Raw genomic sequence first — 5,882 nt, 5'->3', positions numbered from 1 at the left:
GCTTGCTTTTCAACTTTTGCATTCCAATAACCAATATTTCATTGGACAAATCTGCTGGGAAAAATCTCTTTAAATTGTCAAAAGCAAAGATGTCACTTTGAGGACTAAGTGCCCCTAACCCAAGCCATAGTATTTTCAATAGCCTCATATGGATGTGCCACCACTCATCTCTCAGTTTGCTGTACTGCAGTAGCTTTCATGTTGCTGTGATGCTACAAGCTATGCCACCATGGCTTGGGTTAAGGGCACTTAGTCCTCAAAGTGACATCTTTGCTTTTGACACTTTAAAGATGTACACTACACCTATGGATGCAGTAGCTCAAAAGAGGGAACAAATCTTTACAGCAAGGATCATTCCCACCCCCTCCATACAGAGTAGACAGGGATGGGCAACTTGGACATTGGCTACCCAAAATCGGGGGGGGGGGGGAACCCTACAAAGGCAAGAAGTGACTGGCTTACAAGCTTTCAAGAGGGAGCCAAGATCCAGAGGGTGTAGAGGAAGGTAGAATCTCCACTGAGTAGTATCCAATCTATCTGGGGTGGGCTGATGAAAGGAGATGTGGATAGGTCTCTTGTGATACAATATTGAATAATTATTATCAGGACTGACTGTAAGTGTTGGAAATGTAAGGGTAGACATTTTGTAGCAAAAGGAGGGGAGTGATTGACTTTGCAGTCTAGGAGCGGAAGTCCTTGGGATCATCAAGGGAGAAGAGCAGAGAGTGGGACCCTACCCAGAGAAGCAGTGACGCCAGAGATGGAAACAGAGATGATGACGTGGAGAGATGGAGCAGCTGGGGACTTTAGACTCAGAGAGGGAGAGGGGATGTTTGCTGATGACTGGGGACAGGCTTGCAGGGTATACCCTTTGGCTGGTTGATGATGCATTGTGGGGATTGTAACCATGGCAATGAAATGATAGTACGATAGGAGGAATGTAAAGCTAATGTTCTCCCATGTAAACTATCACATAATTCACAATAAAACATTAAAAAAGAAAAAAAGAAAGATGTGTGCTATGGCTCTCTCTTTTTTACATACTTCTTTAATCTGTATGCTGAGCATATAAACCTAGAAACTGGATTATATGAAGAAGAGCATATCATCACTATTGGAAGAAAACTCATTAGTAACCTGAGATATGCAGATGACACACCTTTCTTTCTGGGTAGACAGAGATGATTAAAGTAGTCAAAGACTTCATTTTACTGGATCCACAATCAGTATAGTCACATAGCAGTCAAGAAATTAAGAGATGCACTATATTATGCACATCTGCTGCAAAAGACCTCTCTAGAGTGTTAAAGATCAAAGACGTCACTTTGGGGACTGAGGTAGTCCTGAGCCAAACCATGATATTTTAAACTATCTCTCATGCATTTGAAAGTTGAACAATGAATAAGGAAGACTGTAGAAGCATCAATGCATTTGAAATATGGTGTTGGATAAGAATTTTAAAATATCATGTACTTCCAGAAAAAGTAACAAATCTGCCTTGGTACAAGTACAGCTGAAATGTTCCTTAGATTCAAGGATGGAGAGACTTCATCATCTCTCATACTTTGTACCCATCGTCAGGAAGGACAATTCCCTGGAGAATAACATCATGATTGGTCATGTGGAGGATTAACAAAAAAGAGGAAAACTCCGCACAGGTTGAACTGACACAGTGCCAACAACAATAGGCTCAAATAGAACAACAATTGTGAGGATGGCAAAGGACCAGGCCATGTTTCATTCTATTGTGCTTAGGATTGCTATGGAGATAAGGACTCAACCCCAAGGTCAATTTGAGCCACAAGGTCAGCAGTTCAAAACCACCAGCCACCCCTATACAGGGTTGCTATGAGTTGAAACCAACAATAACAACAACATTCCTGAAGCTTTGGACTTGTATATTTAGCCATCACAACCCTGTAAGAAAATCTTATATAATGGAATAATGTTGTTGTGTGCTCTTAAGGCAATTCAGACTCTCAGTCGTGTTTAAGTTACATTGAACACTGATTTGCTATTCTGATAATGTCAGATTAAGAAGATGGACATGGCAAACTATTTCTGAAAATTTTGGCCAGGGAAAACCTGCGGATAGCACCAGAACATAGGACTGGGGAAAAGTTACTTCCTAAAAGCAACGTCAATCTTAATGATGTGGACGGAGTACAGTTTCAGAATCTTCATATACTGATGTGATATGATTCAAAATGAGAAGAAACAGCTGTAAACATCCATTAATACTCAGAATGTAGAATGTACAAAATGCAAATCAAAGGACAATAGAAATTGTCAAAAATGAAATGGGATGCATTAAAATCAATATCTTAGGCATTAGTGATCTGATATGAAGTGGCATAGGTATTTTGAATCTGACAACCATGTAATACTGTGCCATGAATGACAAATTGAAAAGGAATAGGGTCATATTCATTTTTAAAAAGAACATTTCAGGATCTGTCTTCAAATATAATGCTGTCAGTGATAGGATTATATCCATATGCCAACATAGAAGACCAATTAATACACTGTTGTTCAAATTTACACACAAATTACTGTTGATTGCAAGAAAATAGAAACAAAGAAGGATAAAGAATTGGAAAATATGACTTTGGTGACAGAAGCGATGCCAGAGTACATATGATAGAATTATACAACACCAATAAGTTATTCATTGCAACTATCTTTTTTCAACAGCATACACAGCAAGTATACACAGGGTCCTTATGATACAAAATACACAAAAATAAAATTGACTACATGAGTAGAAAGAAATGAGGGAGGAGTTCAATGTCATCAGTTAGAACAAGGTCAGTGGCCTACTGCCAAACAATCAACTGTTCCTATAAAAGTTCAAGCTGAAGTTAGAGAAAATTAAAATAAGTTCATGAGAACCCAAACACAAACTTGAGTATATACCACCTGAATTTTGAGATCATCTTAAGAAAATATTTTATGCATTGAACTTTAATGATCAAAGACCAGACTAGCTGTGGGATCCTATCAATGATGTCATACATGAAGAAAGCAGAAGGTCATTGAAAAAGACAGGAAAGAAAGAAAAGATTATTGTGAATATCAGAAATGAGCTTGAAACTTGCTCTTGATAATAGACTTACTAAAACTAATTGAAAAATTGTTGGAATAAATGTACTGGATGAAAGATTTCAAAAGAAACAGTATAATATAATGAAATGTGCAAAGACATGGACTTAGAAATTTAAAAGAAAAGAATACACTTAGTTCGTCTGAGCTGAAAAACACTGAGAAAAAAAATTCAAGCCTTGGGTTCTAATATTGAAGAATTCTATTGGAAAAATTGGCAAAGAATATTGAAAGTATCATGGACTTCCAAAAGGAAGAACAAATCTGTTTTAGATGGGATAGCTCCTTAGAAGACTTTGTGGCTCCTACTTTGTACATGTTGTCTAGAAAGAATGGACATCATGCTTGGTGAAGTAGAGGGTGAGAAGACCCCAAATGAGATGAATTGACACCGGTGCATTAACAATGGGCACAAACATAGCAATTATCATGGGATAGTATTTCTGTTGTACATAAAGGTTGCTATGAATCAGAATAAACTACAGGGCACCTAAAATCAGCAATATTGGACAAAACATTGAACAATGCAGGAAGCATCAGAAGAAAATGGAACGAATAACACTAAGTAATTCTACCCAAAAGTATTAGTCAATGTCATATTGAAAGAAGTCCAAGCAGCACTTAAAGAATTGGCTAAAAACAAGGTTCCAAGAACTGATGAAATACCAGTGGAGATGTCTAAACAGATTGGTTCACTAGCCTGAGGATTATTGTTGTCAAGTGCCGTTGAGTCTATTCCGACCCATGGCGACCCTGTATAGGGTTTCCAAGGAGCAGCTGGTGAGCTTAAACCTCCGACCTCACAGTTCAAATGGCTTTGCAGTCTGGTGCATTAACCCACAGCACCACACCAGTAGACACATATTAACTCAGGTGATGGGAAGGCAAAATATAAGAAAGGTGGGGGGCACCATACAACAAGAAGAAGGTTAGTGGAACAATAATGAAGACATGTGAAGACACAAGGAGGTATGCAAAAGCTAAAGGGAAAAGAGGTAAATAGTGCTATATACATGACCTTGAAACAATGTTCCACAGATAGATACATGAACAGAGACCCAGGCTGAGTAGGTATGGGAGTAAAAGAGTGAATCCACAAATATGAGTTTGAAAGAGGATATTGGTACATGGGTATTTACTTTTCCTGCAAACATAACTATGAATGTGGTAGAGCATGTAGCAGGCAAAATGATGAAAACTTCTTGGATATTATCGATCATCATAAGTCAATAAGTTGTTGGGCATGAGGGCTCTGGACCATAGTCTCAGGAGATGGTCAATTGGCATAACATAGTCACAAAGACAATGTTCTACATCCTACATAGATGAATAGCATCTGGGATCGTAAAAGCTCATGAGCAACCATCTAAGGTGCAGCTATTGGTCTCTCAATGTGCTTAGAAAAGAAGAATGATGGGAATTAAAGATGCCTGGAATCATTTAGTCAAACGGACTGATTGAACATGTGAACATCAGTCTCCACAACTCTGAGACCAAAGAACTAGATGATGCCTGGCTACAAGTACCAACTGCTCTGAGAGGGATCAATTAGAAGGTCCCAGATAGAGTAGGAGAAAACGTGGAACAAAACTCAAAACTATTTTTACAAAAAAAGACTGCACTTGTCAGTCAGAAAGAGACTGCAGGATTATGAGGTTATAGCCCTTGACCATCATCCTTCATGTCTGGAAAGAAACTTACCATAGGCCCAAGTTTCAGCCAAGCAGTTGAAAGGTATGTGGGGGAAAAACAACAACACTAGTAAGGTATGTTCGCCATGGAACGGTCAATCATTCAAAATCAGAAGAGCAGCATTTACCTAAAGACAAAGCTGAGAAGGGATAGGACAATAGGAATGACAACAGGAACTACAGGGATGAAGCAGAATAACTGTTGTTACATGAAGGGGATTGCAGTCATTGACATGAAACCAAATATATGATTTGTTAAATGTAAAACTGTCCGCAAATCTTCACTCAATAAGAATTGAAAAAAAAAAAAAAAAAAAAATAGATGCAACAGTGGAAGCGCTCACTTCTCTGTACCAAAAAATTTTGACAACCGTTGCCTGGCAAACTGACTGAAATATATCCAGATTTGTGCCATTTCAAAGACAGGTGATCAAACAGGACGTGGAAATTATAGAACAACATCATTAGTACAACACACAGATAAAATTTTTGGAAGATACTTCAAAAACTTGTTGTAGTGGCATCTTGAAAGGTAACTGTCTGAATTTCAAGCTGGATTTAGAAGTGGTTGTAGGACAAGGAATATCCTTGCAGACGTATCTTGGCTAAAAGAAAGGAATATGAGTAAGATATACATACCTGTATGTTTTATTGATTATGCAAAAGCATTCAACAGTGAGAATCATAGAAAATTATGGATAATATTATAAATGATGGCATTTCTGGTACACATAATTGTGCTCATGTACAACCGGCACAATAAACAAGAGGCTCTTATTTGAACAGAACTACGGCATACTGTCTACTTTCAAAGCAGCAAGGGAATAGGTTAGGGCTCTATACTTTCACCGTAATTATTCAATCTGCATGATGAGTAAATATTCTGAGAAGAACATGGCATCAGGATTGAAGGAAGACTCATTAACAACCTTCAATACGCTTCAATACAACGCTGCTTGGTGAAAATGAAAAGAACAAAAAAGCACTCACTGAAAATAAAGAACTAAAGCCTTCATTACTGATTACATGTACTTCAACAAAAAGAAAAGAGAAATCCTTTCAACATTATGCTAAGTGGAGAAAATATTG

The sequence above is a fragment of the Chrysochloris asiatica genome, unplaced genomic scaffold (assembly GCF_000296735.1).
Source record: "Chrysochloris asiatica unplaced genomic scaffold, ChrAsi1.0 scaffold00270, whole genome shotgun sequence".
Taxonomy (NCBI): Eukaryota; Metazoa; Chordata; class Mammalia; order Afrosoricida; family Chrysochloridae; genus Chrysochloris; species Chrysochloris asiatica.
Note: the sequence above shows the minus strand (reverse complement) of the source record.